The following is a 15,059-nucleotide window of genomic DNA, read 5'->3' as shown; positions in this document are numbered from 1 at the left end:
GGATGATCGAGGTTTTGTCAATCCAGTGTTTACTTCACATCATATTATCAAGCCTTCTGGGATACAAGAAAGAATAATTGTTTTCTGAAACATAAAATGTCTGTAGAAGAATCACACTTCTGGGTGAAACCTTGAACTACACCTTTGTTCCTTTAGGGATAAATTCGGAGAATAGGGTATTACTGTATTTTCTTGCAAACTGAATACGTTTGGACAACAATTCCATACCTTAATAAAAAAGAACTGGATAAAAAGTGCAGCCATACAATTGGTTAACAATACAAAAACACAAAGAGAATATACCATAAATAGCTTTGAAAGAAGATTTTACTTTATATGTCGCTAGAAACAAATGTCTGAGTGTAGGGTGTCGTGTTTTTGGTCTATCTCATTTACAGCTATTATAAAGACAATGTTTCTGAAGGAAGGATACATTAGGAAAGTGCAAAGTTTCTGGCAGTGATGTTGTATTGCTTATGAGCAATATGTTCCTGTTGCAATGGAAGGCAGACTGCTTTTGATTCAGTTGCATGCTGTATTAGATACATAGGTTCAACTTGGGTCAAATACTAAGATTAAAGCATCGGCCAAAAATAAACATTCCTCACATGCATAATGTTCCTTGTTTGAATTAGAAAGTAAAAAATGCGACTCTGGTGGGATTCGAACCCACAACCTTGGAATGATTTTGCCAATTCACTTAGAAGTCCAACGCGCTATCCATTGCGCCACAGAGCCAGATGAAAATTAACTTGCGTACATTAAGGGGTGATCGAAGTTTTGTCAATCCGGTGTTTACTTCACATCACATTATCAAGCCTTCTGGGACACATCAAAGAATGATTGTTTTCTGAAACATAAAATGTCTGTAACAAGAATCACACTTCTGTGTGAAACCTTGAACTGCACCTTTGTTCGCTTGGGGAGAAATTCAGAGAATAGGGTATTACAGTATTTTCTTGCCAAGTGAATAGGTTTGGACAACAATTCCATACCTTAATAAAAAAGAACTGGATAAAAAGTGCAGACATACAATTGGTTAACAATACAAAAACACAAATCCAGTCAATCCAGTGTTTACTTCACATCATATTATCAAGCCTTCTGGGATACAAGAAAGAATAATTGTTTTCTGAAACATAAAATGTCTGTAGAAGAATCACACTTCTGGGTGAAACCTTGAACTACACCTTTGTTCCTTTAGGGATAAATTCGGAGAATAGGGTATTACTGTATTTTCTTGCAAACTGAATACGTTTGGACAACAATTCCATACCTTAATAAAAAAGAACTGGATAAAAAGTGCAGCCATACAATTGGTTAACAATACAAAAACACAAAGAGAATATACCATAAATAGCTTTGAAAGAAGATTTTACTTTATATGTCGCTAGAAACAAATGTCTGAGTGTAGGGTGTCGTGTTTTTGGTCTATCTCATTTACAGCTATTATAAAGACAATGTTTCTGAAGGAAGGATACATTAGGAAAGTGCAAAGTTTCTGGCAGTGATGTTGTATTGCTTATGAGCAATATGTTCCTGTTGCAATGGAAGGCAGACTGCTTTTGATTCAGTTGCATGCTGTATTAGATACATAGGTTCAACTTGGGTCAAATACTAAGATTAAAGCATCGGCCAAAAATAAACATTCCTCACATGCATAATGTTCCTTGTTTGAATAAGAAAGTAAAAAATGCAACTCTGGTGGGATTCGAACCCACAACCTTTGAATGACTTTGCAAATTCACTTAGAAGTCCAACGCGCTATCCATTGCGCCACAGAGCCAGATAAATATCAACTTGCGTACTAATGATCAAAGTTTTGTCAATCCAGTGTTTACTTCACATCATATTATCAAGCCTTCTGGGATACAAGAAAGAATAATTGTTTTCTGAAACATAAAATGTCTGTAGAAGAATCACACTTCTGGGTGAAACCTTGAACTACACCTTTGTTCCTTTAGGGATAAATTCGGAGAATAGGGTATTACTGTATTTTCTTGCAAACTGAATACGTTTGGACAACAATTCCATACCTTAATAAAAAAGAACTGGATAAAAAGTGCAGCCATACAATTGGTTAACAATACAAACACACAAAGAGAATATACCATAAATAGCTTTGAAAGAAGATTTTACTTTATATGTCGCTAGAAACAAATGTCTGAGTGTAGGGTGTCGTGTTTTTGGTCTATCTCATTTACAGCTATTATAAAGACAATGTTTCTGAAGGAAGGATACGTTAGGAAAGTGCAAAGTTTCTGGCAGTGATGTTGTATTGCTTATGAGCAATATGTTCCTGTTGCAATGGAAGGCAGACTGCTTTTGATTCAGTTGCATGCTGTATTAGATACATAGGTTCAACTTGGGTCAAATACTAAGATTAAAGCATCGGCCAAAAATAAACATTCCTCACATGCATAATGTTCCTTGTTTGAATAAGAAAGTAAAAAATAGGACTCTGGTGGGATTCGAACCCACAACCTTTGAATGACTTTGCCAATTCTCTTAGAAGTCCAACGCGCTATCCATTGCGCCACAGAGCCAGTTGAAAATCAACTTGCGTACATTAAGGGATGATCGAAGTTTTGTCAATCCAGTGTTTACTTCACATCATATTATCAAGCCTTCTGGGATACAAGAAAGAATAATTGTTTTCTGAAACATAAAATGTCTGTAGAAGAATCACACTTCTGGGTGAAACCTTGAACTACACCTTTGTTCCTTTAGGGATAAATTCGGAGAATAGGGTATTACTGTATTTTCTTGCAAACTGAATACGTTTGGACAACAATTCCATACCTTAATAAAAAAGAACTGGATAAAAAGTGCAGACATACAATTGGTTAACAATACAAAAACACAAAGAGAATATACCATAAATAGCTTTGAAAGAAGATTTTACTTTATATGTCGCTAGAAACAAATGTCTGAGTGTAGGGTGTCGTGTTTTTGGTCTATCTCATTTACAGCTATTATAAAGACAATGTTTCTGAAGGAAGGATACGTTAGGAAAGTGCAAAGTTTCTGGCAGTGATGTTGTATTGCTTATGAGCAATATGTTCCTGTTGCAATGGAAGGCAGACTGCTTTTGATTCAGTTGCATGCTGTATTAGATACATAGGTTCAACTTGGGTCAAATACTAAGATTAAAGCATCGGCCAAAAATAAACATTCCTCACATGCATAATGTTCCTTGTTTGAATAAGAAAGTAAAAAATACGACTCTGGTGGGATTCGAACCCACAACCTTTGAATGACTTTGCCAATTCACTTAGAAGTCCAACGCGCTATCCATTGCGCCACAGAGCCAGTTGAAAATCAACTTGCGTACATTAAGGGATGATCGAAGTTTTGTCAATCCAGTGTTTACTTCACATCATATTATCAAGCCTTCTGGGATACAAGAAAGAATAATTGTTTTCTGAAACATAAAATGTCTGTAGAAGAATCACACTTCTGGGTGAAACCTTGAACTACACCTTTGTTCCTTTAGGGATAAATTCGGAGAATAGGGTATTACTGTATTTTCTTGCAAACTGAATACGTTTGGACAACAATTCCATACCTTAATAAAATAGAACTGGATAAAAAGTGCAGCCATACAATTGGTTAACAATACAAAAACACAAAGAGAATATACCATAAATAGCTTTGAAAGAAGATTTTACTTTATATGTCGCTAGAAACAAATGTCTGAGTGTAGGGTGTCGTGTTTTTGGTCTATCTCATTTACAGCTATTATAAAGACAATGTTTCTGAAGGAAGGATACGTTAGGAAAGTGCAAAGTTTCTGGCAGTGATGTTGTATTGCTTATGAGCAATATGTTCCTGTTGCAATGGAAGGCAGACTGCTTTTGATTCAGTTGCATGCTGTATTAGATACATAGGTTCAACTTGGGTCAAATACTAAGATTAAAGCATCGGCCAAAAATAAACATTCCTCACATGCATAATGTTCCTTGTTTGAATAAGAAAGTAAAAAATGCGACTCTGGTGGGATTCGAACCCACAACCTTTGAATGACTTTGCCAATTCACTTAGAAGTCCAACGCGCTATCCATTGCGCCACAGAGCCAGATGAACATCAACTTGCGTACATTAAGGGATGATCGAAGTTTTGTCAATCCAGTGTTTACTTCACATCATATTATCAAGCCTTCTGGGATACAAGAAAGAATAATTGTTTTCTGAAACATAAAATGTCTGTAGAAGAATCACACTTCTGGGTGAAACCTTGAACTACACCTTTGTTCCTTTAGGGATAAATTCGGAGAATAGGGTATTACTGTATTTTCTTGCAAACTGAATACGTTTGGACAACAATTCCATACCTTAATAAAAAAGAACTGGATAAAAAGTGCAGCCATACAATTGGTTAACAATACAAAAACACAAAGAGAATATACCATAAATAGCTTTGAAAGAGGATTTTACTTTATATGTCGCTAGAAACAAATGTCTGAGTGTAGGGTGTCGTGTTTTTGGTCTATCTCATTTACAGCTATTATAAAGACAATGTTTCTGAAGGAAGGATACATTAGAAAGTGCAAAGTTTTTGGCAGTGATGTTGTATTCCTTATGAGCAATATGTTCCTGTTGCAATGGAAGGCAGACTGCTTTTGATTCAGTTGCATGCTGTATTAGATACATAGGTTCAACTTGGGTCAAATACTAAGATTAAAGCATCGGCCAAAAATAAACATTCCTCACATGCATAATGTTCCTTGTTTGAATAAGAAAGTAAAAAATACGACTCTGGTGGGATTCGAACCCACAACCTTTGAATGACTTTGCCAATTCACTTAGAAGTCCAACGCGCTATCCATTGCGCCACAGAGCCAGTTGAAAATCAACTTGCGTACATTAAGGGATGATCGAAGTTTTGTCAATCCAGTGTTTACTTCACATCATATTATCAAGCCTTCTGGGATACAAGAAAGAATAATTGTTTTCTGAAACATAAAATGTCTGTAGAAGAATCACACTTCTGGGTGAAACCTTGAACTACACTTTTGTTCCTTTAGGGATAAATTCGGAGAATAGGGTATTACTGTATTTTCTTGCAAACTGAATACGTTTGGACAACAATTCCATACCTTAATAAAAAAGAACTGGATAAAAAGTGCAGCCATACAATTGGTTAACAATACAAAAACACAAAGAGAATATACCATAAATAGCTTTGAAAGAAGATTTTACTTTATATGTCGCTAGAAACAAATGTCTGAGTGTAGGGTGTCGTGTTTTTGGTCTATCTCATTTACAGCTATTATAAAGACAATGTTTCTGAAGGAAGGATACATTAGGAAAGTGCAAAGTTTTTGGCAGTGATGTTGTATTCCTTATGAGCAATATGTTCCTGTTGCAATGGAAGGCAGACTGCTTTTGATTCAGTTGCATGCTGTATTAGATACATAGGTTCAACTTGGGTCAAATACTAAGATTAAAGCATCGGCCAAAAATAAACATTCCTCACATGCATAATGTTCCTTGTTTGAATAAGAAAGTAAAAAATACGACTCTGGTGGGATTCGAACCCACAACCTTTGAATGACTTTGCCAATTCACTTAGAAGTCCAACGCGCTATCCATTGCGCCACAGAGCCAGTTGAAAATCAACTTGCGTACATTAAGGGATGATCGAAGTTTTGTCAATCCAGTGTTTACTTCACATCATATTATCAAGCCTTCTGGGATACAAGAAAGAATAATTGTTTTCTGAAACATAAAATGTCTGTAGAAGAATCACACTTCTGGGTGAAACCTTGAACTACACCTTTGTTCCTTTAGGGATAAATTCGGAGAATAGGGTATTACTGTATTTTCTTGCAAACTGAATACGTTTGGACAACAATTCCATACCTTAATAAAAAAGAACTGGATAAAAAGTGCAGCCATACAATTGGTTAACAATACAAAAACACAAAGAGAATATACCATAAATAGCTTTGAAAGAAGATTTTACTTTATATGTCGCTAGAAACAAATGTCTGAGTGTAGGGTGTCGTGTTTTTGGTCTATCTCATTTACAGCTATTATAAAGACAATGTTTCTGAAGGAAGGATACGTTAGGAAAGTGCAAAGTTTCTGGCAGTGATGTTGTATTGCTTATGAGCAATATGTTCCTGTTGCAATGGAAGGCAGACTGCTTTTGATTCAGTTGCATGCTGTATTAGATACATAGGTTCAACTTGGGTCAAATACTAAGATTAAAGCATCGGCCAAAAATAAACATTCCTCACATGCATAATGTTCCTTGTTTGAATAAGAAAGTAAAAAATGCGACTCTGGTGGGATTCGAACCCACAACCTTTGAATGACTTTGCCAATTCACTTAGAAGTCCAACGCGCTATCCATTGCGCCACAGAGCCAGATTAACATCAATTTGCGTACATTAAGGGATGATCGAAGTTTTGTCAATCCAGTGTTTACTTCACATCATATTATCAAGCCTTCTGGGATACAAGAAAGAATAATTGTTTTCTGAAACATAAAATGTCTGTAGAAGAATCACACTTCTGGGTGAAACCTTGAACTACACCTTTGTTCCTTTAGGGATAAATTCGGAGAATAGGGTATTACTGTATTTTCTTGCAAACTGAATACGTTTGGACAACAATTCCATACCTTAATAAAAAAGAACTGGATAAAAAGTGCAGCCATACAATAGGTTAACAATACAAAAACACAAAGAGAATATACCATAAATAGCTTTGAAAGAAGATTTTACTTTATATGTCGCTAGAAACAAATGTCTGAGTGTAGGGTGTCGTGTTTTTGGTCTATCTCATTTACAGCTATTATAAAGACAATGTTTCTGAAGGAAGGATACATTAGAAAGTGCAAAGTTTTTGGCAGTGATGTTGTATTCCTTATGAGCAATATGTTCCTGTTGCAATGGAAGGCAGACTGCTTTTGATTCAGTTGCATGCTGTATTAGATACATAGGTTCAACTTGGGTCAAATACTAAGATTAAAGCATCGGCCAAAAATAAACATTCCTCACATGCATAATGTTCCTTGTTTGAATAAGAAAGTAAAAAATACGACTCTGGTGGGATTCGAACCCACAACCTTTGAATGACTTTGCCAATTCACTTAGAAGTCCAACGCGCTATCCATTGCGCCACAGAGCCAGTTGAAAATCAACTTGCGTACATTAAGGGATGATCGAAGTTTTGTCAATCCAGTGTTTACTTCACATCATATTATCAAGCCATCTGGGATACAAGAAAGAATAATTGTTTTCTGAAACATAAAATGTCTGTAGAAGAATCACACTTCTGGGTGAAACCTTGAACTACACCTTTGTTCCTTTAGGGATAAATTCGGAGAATAGGGTATTACTGTATTTTCTTGCAAACTGAATACGTTTGGACAACAATTCCATACCTTAATAAAAAAGAACTGGATAAAAAGTGCAGCCATACAATTGGTTAACAATACAAAAACACAAAGAGAATATACCATAAATAGCTTTGAAAGAAGATTTTACTTTATATGTCGCTAGAAACAAATGTCTGAGTGTAGGGTGTCGTGTTTTTGGTCTATCTCATTTACAGCTATTATAAAGACAATGTTTCTGAAGGAAGGATACGTTAGGAAAGTGCAAAGTTTCTGGCAGTGATGTTGTATTGCTTATGAGCAATATGTTCCTGTTGCAATGGAAGGCAGACTGCTTTTGATTCAGTTGCATGCTGTATTAGATACATAGGTTCAACTTGGGTCAAATACTAAGATTAAAGCATCGGCCAAAAATAAACATTCCTCACATGCATAATGTTCCTTGTTTGAATAAGAAAGTAAAAAATGTGACTCTGGTGGGATTCGAACCCGCAACCTTTGAATGACTTTGCCAATTCACTTAGAAGTCCAAAGCGCTATCCATTGCGCCACAGAGCCAGATGACAATCAACTTGCGTACATCAGGGGATGATCGAGGTTTTGTCAATCCAGTGTTTACTTCACATCATATTATCAAGCCTTCTGGGATACAAGAAAGAATAATTGTTTTCTGAAACATAAAATGTCTTTAGAAGAATCACACTTCTGGGTGAAACCTTGAACTACACCTTTGTTCCTTTAGGGATAAATTCGGAGAATAGGGTATTACTGTATTTTCTTGCAAACTGAATACGTTTGGACAACAATTCCATACCTTAATAAAAAAGAACTGGATAAAAAGTGCAGCCATACAATTGGTTAACAATACAAAAACACAAAGAGAATATACCATAAATAGCTTTGAAAGAAGATTTTACTTTATATGTCGCTAGAAACAAATGTCTGAGTGTAGGGTGTCGTGTTTTTGGTCTATCTCATTTACAGCTATTATAAAGACAATGTTTCTGAAGGAAGGATACATTAGGAAAGTGCAAAGTTTCTGGCAGTGATGTTGTATTCCTTATGAGCAATATGTTCCTGTTGCAATGGAAGGCAGACTGCTTTTGATTCAGTTGCATGCTGTATTAGATACATAGGTTCAACTTGGGTCAAATACTAAGATTAAAGCATCGGCCAAAAATAAACATTCCTCACATGCATAATGTTCCTTGTTTGAATAAGAAAGTAAAAAATACGACTCTGGTGGGATTCGAACCCACAACCTTTGAATGACTTTGCCAATTCACTTAGAAGTCCAACGCGCTATCCATTGCGCCACAGAGCCAGATGAAAATCAACTTGCGTACATTAAGGGGTGATCGAAGTTTTGTCAATCCAGTGTTTACTTCACATCATATTATCAAGCCTTCTGGGATACAAGAAAGAATAATTGTTTTCTGAAACATAAAATGTCTGCAGAAGAATCACACTTCTGGGTGAAACCTTGAACTACACCTTTGTTCCTTTAGGGATAGATTCGGAGAATAGGGTATTACTGTATTTTCTTGCAAACTGAATACGTTTGGACAACAATTCCATACCTTAATAAAAAAGAACTGGATAAAAAGTGCAGCCATACAATTGGTTAACAATACAAAAACACAAAGAGAATATACCATAAATAGCTTTGAAAGAAGATTTTACTTTATATGTCGCTAGAAACAAATGTCTGAGTGTAGGGTGTCGTGTTTTTGGTCTATCTCATTTACAGCTATTATAAAGACAATGTTTCTGAAGGAAGGATACATTAGGAAAGTGCAAAGTTTCTGGCAGTGATGTTGTATTCCTTATGAGCAATATGTTCCTGTTGCAATGGAAGGCAGACTGCTTTTGATTCAGTTGCATGCTGTATTAGATACATAGGTTCAACTTGGGTCAAATACTAAGATTAAAGCATCGGCCAAAAATAAACATTCCTCACATGCATAATGTTCCTTGTTTGAATAAGAAAGTAAAAAATGTGACTCTGGTGGGATTCGAACCCACAACCTTTGAATGACTTTGCCAATTCACTTAGAAGTCCAATGCGCTATCCATTGCGCCACAGAGCCAGATGAAAATTAACTTGCGTACATTAAGGGATGATCGAAGTTTTGTCAATCCGGTGTTTACTTCACATCACATTATCAAGCCTTCTGGGACACATCAAAGAATGATTGTTTTCTGAAACATAAAATGTCTGTAACAAGAATCACACTTCTGTGTGAAACCTTGAACTGCACCTTTGTTCGCTTGGGGAGAAATTCAGAGAATAGGGTATTACAGTATTTTCTTGCCAAGTGAATAGGTTTGGACAACAATTCCATACCTTAATAAAAAAGAGCTGGATAAAAAGTGCAGACATACAATTGGTTAACAATACAAAAACACAAAGAGAATATACCATAAATAGCTTTGAAAGAAGATTTTACTTTATATGTCGCTAGAAACAAATGTCTGAGTGTAGGGTGTCGTGTTTTTGGTCTATCTCATTTACAGCTATTATAAAGACAATGTTTCTGAAGGAAGGATACATTAGAAAAGTGCCAAGTTTCTGGTAGTGATGTTGTATTGCTTATGAGCAATATGTTCCTGTTGCAATGGAAGGCAGACTGCTTTTGATTCAGTTGCATGCTGTATTAGATACATAGGTTCAACTTGGGTCAAATACTAAGATTAAAGCATCGGCCAAAAATAAACATTCCTCACATGCATAATGTTCCTTGTTTGAATTAGAAAGTAAAGAATGCGACTCTGGTGGGATTCGAACCCACAACCTTTGAATGACTTTGCCAATTCACTTAGAAGTCCAACGCGCTTTCCATTGCGCCATAGAGCCAGATGAAATTCAACTTGCGTACATTAAGGGATGATCAAAGTTTTGTCAATTCAGTGTTTACTTCACATCATATTATCAAGCCTTCTGGGATACAAGAAAGAATAATTGTTTTCTGAAACATAAAATGTCTGTAGAAGAATCACACTTCTGGGTGAAACCTTGAACTACACTTTTGTTCCTTTAGGGATAAATTCGGAGAATAGGGTATTACTGTATTTTCTTGCAAACTGAATACGTTTGGACAACAATTCCATACCTTAATAAAAAAGAACTGGATAAAAAGTGCAGCCATACAATTGGTTAACAATACAAAAACACAAAGAGAATATACCATAAATAGCTTTGAAAGAAGATTTTACTTTATATGTCGCTAGAAACAAATGTCTGAGTGTAGGGTGTCGTGTTTTTGGTCTATCTCATTTACAGCTATTATAAAGACAATGTTTCTGAAGGAAGGATACATTAGGAAAGTGCAAAGTTTCTGGCAGTGATGTTGTATTGCTTATGAGCAATATGTTCCTGTTGCAATGGAAGGCAGACTGCTTTTGATTCAGTTGCATGCTGTATTAGATACATAGGTTCAACTTGGGTGAAATACTAAGATTAAAGCATCGGCCAAAAATAAACATTCCTCACATGCATAATGTTCCATATTTGAATAAGAAAGTAAAAAATGCGACTCTGGTTGGATTCGAACCCACAACCTTTGAATGACTTTGCCAATTCACTTAGAAGTCCAACGCGCTATCCATTGCGCCACAGAGCCAGATGAAAATCCACTTGCATACAGTAAGGGATGATCGAAGTTTTGTCAATCCAGTGTTTACTTCACATCACATTATCAAGCCTTCTGGGATACATGAAAGAATGATTGTTTTCTGAAACATTAAATGTCTGTAGCAAGAATCACAGTTCGGGGTGAAACCTTGAACTGCACCTTTGTTCGCTTGGGGAGAAATTCAGAGAATAGGGTATTACAGTATTTTCTTGCCAAGTGAATTGGTTTGGACAACAATTTCATACCTTAATAAAAAAGAACTGGATAAAAAGTGCAGACATACAATTGGTTAACAATACAAAAACACAAAGATAGCTTTGAAAGAAGATTTTACTTTATATGTCGCTAGAAACAAATGTCTGAGTGTAGGGTGTCGTGTTTTTGGTCTATCTCATTTACAGCTATTATAAAGACAATGTTTCTGAAGGAAGGATACATTAGGAAAGTGCAAAGTTTCTGGCAGTGATGTTGTATTGCTTATGAGCAATATGTTCCTGTTGCAATGGAAGGCAGACTGCTTTTGATTCAGTTGCATGCTGTATTAGATACATAGGTTCAACTTGGGTCAAATACTAAGATTAAAGCATCGGCCAAAAATAAACATTCCTGACATGCATAATGTTCCTTGTTTGAATTAGAAAGTAAAAAATGCGACTCTGGTGGGATTCGAACCCACAACCTTTGAATGACTTTGCCAATTCACTTAGAAGTCCAACGCGCTATCCATTGCACCACAGAGCCAGACGAAAATCAACTTGCGTACATTAAGGGATGATCGAAGTTTTGTCAATCCAGTGTTTACTTCACATCATATTATCAAGCCTTCTGGGATACAAGAAAGAATAATTGTTTTCTGAAACATAAAATGTCTGTAGAAGAATCACACTTCTGGGTGAAATCTTGAACTACACCTTTGTTCCTTTAGGGATAAATTCGGAGAATAGGGTATTACTGTATTTTCTTGCAAACTGAATACGTTTGGACAACAATTCCATACCTTAATAAAAAAGAACTGGATAAAAAGTGCAGCCATACAATTGGTTAACAATACAAAAACACAAAGAGAATATACCATACATAGCTTTGAAAGAAGATTTTACTTTATATGTCGCTAGAAACAAATGTCTGAGTGTAGGGTGTCGTGTTTTTGGTCTATCTCATTTACAGCTATTATAAAGACAATGTTTCTGAAGGAAGGATACATTAGGAAAGTGCAAAGTTTCTGGCAGTGATGTTGTATTGCTTATGAGCAATATGTTCCTGTTGCAATGGAAGGCAGACTGCTTTTGATTCAGTTGCATGCTGTATTAGATACATAGGTTCAACTTGGGTCAAATACTAAGATTAAAGCATCGGCCAAAAATAAACATTCCTCACATGCATAATGTTCCTTGTTTGAATAAGAAAGTAAAAAATACAACTCTGGTGGGATTCGAACCCACAACCTTTGAATGACTTTGCCAATTCACTTAGAAGTCCAATGCGCTATCCATTGCGCCACAGAGCCAGTTGAAAATTAACTTGCGTACATTAAGGGATGATCGAAGTTTTGTCAATCCAGTGTTTACTTCACATCATATTATCAAGCCTTCTGGGATACAAGAAAGAATAATTGTTTTCTGAAACATAAAATGTCTGTAGAAGAATCACACTTCTGGGTGAAACCTTGAACTACACCTTTGTTCCTTTAGGGATAAATTCGGAGAATAGGGTATTACTGTATTTTCTTGCAAACTGAATACGTTTGGACAACAATTCCATACCTTAATAAAAAAGAACTGGATAAAAAGTGCAGCCATACAATTGGTTAACAATACAAAAACACAAAGAGAATATACCATAAATAGCTTTGAAAGAAGATTTTACTTTATATGTCGCTAGAAACAAATGTCTGAGTGTAGGGTGTCGTGTTTTTGGTCTATCTCATTTACAGCTATTATAAAGACAATGTTTCTGAAGGAAGGATACGTTAGGAAAGTGCAAAGTTTCTGGCAGTGATGTTGTATTGCTTATGAGCAATATGTTCCTGTTGCAATGGAAGGCAGACTGCTTTTGATTCAGTTGCATGCTGTATTAGATACATAGGTTCAACTTGGGTCAAATACTAAGATTAAAGCATCGGCCAAAAATAAACATTCCTCACATGCATAATGTTCCTTGTTTGAATAAGAAAGTAAAAAATGCGACTCTGGTGGGATTCGAACCCACAACCTTTGAATGACTTTGCCAATTCACTTAGAAGTCCAACGCGCTATCCATTCCGCCACAGATCCAGATGAAAATTAACTTGCGTACATTAAGGGATGATCAAAGTTTTGTCAATCCAGTGTTTACTTCACATCATATTATCAAGCTTTCTGGGATACAAGAAAGAATAATTGTTTTCTGAAACATAAAATGTCTGTAGAAGAATCACACTTCTGGCTGAAACCTTGAACTACACCTTTGTTCCTTTAGGGATAAATTCGGAGAATAGGGTATTACTGTATTTTCTTGCAAACTGAATACGTTTGGACAACATTTCCATACCTTAATAAAAAAGAACTGGATAAAAAGTGCAGACATGCAATTGGTTAACAATACAAAAACACAAAGAGAATATACCATAAATAGCTTTGAAAGAAGATTTTACTTTATATGTCGCTAGAAACAAATGTCTGAGTGTAGGGTGTCGTGTTTTTGGTCTATCTCATTTACAGCTATTATAAAGACAATGTTTCTGAAGGAAGGATACATTAGGAAAGTGCAAAGTTTCTGGCAGTGATGTTGTATTGCTTATGAGCAATATGTTCCTGTTGCCATGGAAGGCAGACTGCTTTTGATTCAGTTGCATGCTGTATTAGATACATAGGTTCAACTTGGGTGAAATACTAAGATTAAAGCATCGGCCAAAAATAAACATTCCTCACATGCATAATGTTCCTTATTTGAATAAGAAAGTAAAAAATACGACTCTGGTTGGATTCGAACCCACAACCTTTGAATGACTTTGCCAATTCACTTAGAAGTCCAACGCGCTATCCATTGCGCCACAGAGCCAGATGAAAATCCACTTGCATACAGTAAGGGATGATCGAAGTTTTGTCAATCCAGTGTTTACTTCACATCACATTATCAAGCCTTCTGGGATACATGAAAGAATGATTGTTTTCTGAAACATTAAATGTCTGTAGCAAGAATCACAGTTCGGGGTGAAACCTTGAACTGCACCTTTGTTCGCTTGGGGAGAAATTCAGAGAATAGGGTATTACAGTATTTTCTTGCCAAGTGAATTGGTTTGGACAACAATTTCATACCTTAATAAAAAAGAACTGGATAAAAAGTGCAGACATACAATTGGTTAACAATACAAAAACACAAAGATAGCTTTGAAAGAAGATTTTACTTTATATGTCGCTAGAAACAAATGTCTGAGTGTAGGGTGTCGTGTTTTTGGTCTATCTCATTTACAGCTATTATAAAGACAATGTTTCTGAAGGAAGGATACATTAGGAAAGTGCAAAGTTTCTGGCAGTGATGTTGTATTGCTTATGAGCAATATGTTCCTGTTGCAATGGAAGGCAGACTGCTTTTGATTCAGTTGCATGCTGTATTAGATACATAGGTTCAACTTGGGTCAAATACTAAGATTAAAGCATCGGCCAAAAATAAACATTCCTGACATGCATAATGTTCCTTGTTTGAATTAGAAAGTAAAAAATGCGACTCTGGTGGGATTCGAACCCACAACCTTTGAATGACTTTGCCAATTCACTTAGAAGTCCAACGCGCTATCCATTGCACCACAGAGCCAGACGAAAACCAACTTGCGTACATTAAGGGATGATCGAAGTTTTGTCAATCCAGTGTTTACTTCACATCATATTATCAAGCCTTCTGGGATACAAGAAAGAATAATTGTTTTCTGAAACATAAAATGTCTGTAGAAGAATCACACTTCTGGGTGAAACCTTGAACTACACCTTTGTTCCTTTAGGGATAAATTCGGAGAATAGGGTATTACTGTATTTTCTTGCAAACTGAATACGTTTGGACAACAATTCCATACCTTAATAAAAAAGAACTGGATAAAAAGT

General features: G+C 35.9%; 15 non-coding genes across 15 annotated transcripts; all 15 read right to left on the bottom strand.

Moving 5' to 3' along the window:
• Positions 1 to 648: 648 nt before the first annotated feature.
• Positions 649 to 738, bottom strand: TRNAR-UCU (transfer RNA arginine (anticodon UCU)). The gene is given in 2 exon segments: positions 649 to 683; positions 702 to 738. It is a non-coding gene; the product is annotated as a tRNA-Arg (tRNA).
• Positions 739 to 1,696: 958 nt separating this feature from the next.
• On the bottom strand, positions 1,697 to 1,786 carry TRNAR-UCU (transfer RNA arginine (anticodon UCU)). The gene is given in 2 exon segments: positions 1,697 to 1,732; positions 1,750 to 1,786. It is a non-coding gene; the product is annotated as a tRNA-Arg (tRNA).
• Positions 1,787 to 2,456: 670 nt separating this feature from the next.
• On the bottom strand, positions 2,457 to 2,546 carry TRNAR-UCU (transfer RNA arginine (anticodon UCU)). Its single transcript is given in 2 exon segments — positions 2,457 to 2,492; positions 2,510 to 2,546. It is a non-coding gene; the product is annotated as a tRNA-Arg (tRNA).
• A 676-nt stretch (positions 2,547 to 3,222) lies between these two features.
• Positions 3,223 to 3,312, bottom strand: TRNAR-UCU (transfer RNA arginine (anticodon UCU)). The gene is given in 2 exon segments: positions 3,223 to 3,258; positions 3,276 to 3,312. It is a non-coding gene; the product is annotated as a tRNA-Arg (tRNA).
• Positions 3,313 to 3,988: 676 nt separating this feature from the next.
• Positions 3,989 to 4,078, bottom strand: TRNAR-UCU (transfer RNA arginine (anticodon UCU)). The gene is given in 2 exon segments: positions 3,989 to 4,024; positions 4,042 to 4,078. It is a non-coding gene; the product is annotated as a tRNA-Arg (tRNA).
• A 675-nt stretch (positions 4,079 to 4,753) lies between these two features.
• Positions 4,754 to 4,843, bottom strand: TRNAR-UCU (transfer RNA arginine (anticodon UCU)). Its single transcript is given in 2 exon segments — positions 4,754 to 4,789; positions 4,807 to 4,843. It is a non-coding gene; the product is annotated as a tRNA-Arg (tRNA).
• Positions 4,844 to 5,519: 676 nt separating this feature from the next.
• Positions 5,520 to 5,609, bottom strand: TRNAR-UCU (transfer RNA arginine (anticodon UCU)). The gene is given in 2 exon segments: positions 5,520 to 5,555; positions 5,573 to 5,609. It is a non-coding gene; the product is annotated as a tRNA-Arg (tRNA).
• A 676-nt stretch (positions 5,610 to 6,285) lies between these two features.
• TRNAR-UCU (transfer RNA arginine (anticodon UCU)) lies at positions 6,286 to 6,375 on the bottom strand. The gene is given in 2 exon segments: positions 6,286 to 6,321; positions 6,339 to 6,375. It is a non-coding gene; the product is annotated as a tRNA-Arg (tRNA).
• A 675-nt stretch (positions 6,376 to 7,050) lies between these two features.
• Positions 7,051 to 7,140, bottom strand: TRNAR-UCU (transfer RNA arginine (anticodon UCU)). The gene is given in 2 exon segments: positions 7,051 to 7,086; positions 7,104 to 7,140. It is a non-coding gene; the product is annotated as a tRNA-Arg (tRNA).
• Positions 7,141 to 8,582: 1,442 nt separating this feature from the next.
• On the bottom strand, positions 8,583 to 8,672 carry TRNAR-UCU (transfer RNA arginine (anticodon UCU)). Its single transcript is given in 2 exon segments — positions 8,583 to 8,618; positions 8,636 to 8,672. It is a non-coding gene; the product is annotated as a tRNA-Arg (tRNA).
• Positions 8,673 to 9,348: 676 nt separating this feature from the next.
• TRNAR-UCU (transfer RNA arginine (anticodon UCU)) lies at positions 9,349 to 9,438 on the bottom strand. The gene is given in 2 exon segments: positions 9,349 to 9,384; positions 9,402 to 9,438. It is a non-coding gene; the product is annotated as a tRNA-Arg (tRNA).
• Positions 9,439 to 10,115: 677 nt separating this feature from the next.
• TRNAR-UCU (transfer RNA arginine (anticodon UCU)) lies at positions 10,116 to 10,205 on the bottom strand. The gene is given in 2 exon segments: positions 10,116 to 10,151; positions 10,169 to 10,205. It is a non-coding gene; the product is annotated as a tRNA-Arg (tRNA).
• A 1,429-nt stretch (positions 10,206 to 11,634) lies between these two features.
• TRNAR-UCU (transfer RNA arginine (anticodon UCU)) lies at positions 11,635 to 11,724 on the bottom strand. The gene is given in 2 exon segments: positions 11,635 to 11,670; positions 11,688 to 11,724. It is a non-coding gene; the product is annotated as a tRNA-Arg (tRNA).
• Positions 11,725 to 12,400: 676 nt separating this feature from the next.
• Positions 12,401 to 12,490, bottom strand: TRNAR-UCU (transfer RNA arginine (anticodon UCU)). Its single transcript is given in 2 exon segments — positions 12,401 to 12,436; positions 12,454 to 12,490. It is a non-coding gene; the product is annotated as a tRNA-Arg (tRNA).
• Positions 12,491 to 14,685: 2,195 nt separating this feature from the next.
• Positions 14,686 to 14,775, bottom strand: TRNAR-UCU (transfer RNA arginine (anticodon UCU)). Its single transcript is given in 2 exon segments — positions 14,686 to 14,721; positions 14,739 to 14,775. It is a non-coding gene; the product is annotated as a tRNA-Arg (tRNA).
• Between the last annotated feature and the right edge of the window lie 284 nt (positions 14,776 to 15,059).

This window comes from Ambystoma mexicanum (genome assembly GCF_040938575.1).
Source record: "Ambystoma mexicanum isolate Mex_15411 chromosome 12 unlocalized genomic scaffold, UKY_AmexF1_1 Mex_chr12_unloc.1, whole genome shotgun sequence".
In the NCBI taxonomy this organism is placed as follows: domain Eukaryota; kingdom Metazoa; phylum Chordata; class Amphibia; order Caudata; family Ambystomatidae; genus Ambystoma; species Ambystoma mexicanum.
The sequence above is the reverse complement of the archived record's forward strand: the minus strand, read 5'-3'. Positions and strand labels throughout refer to the sequence as shown.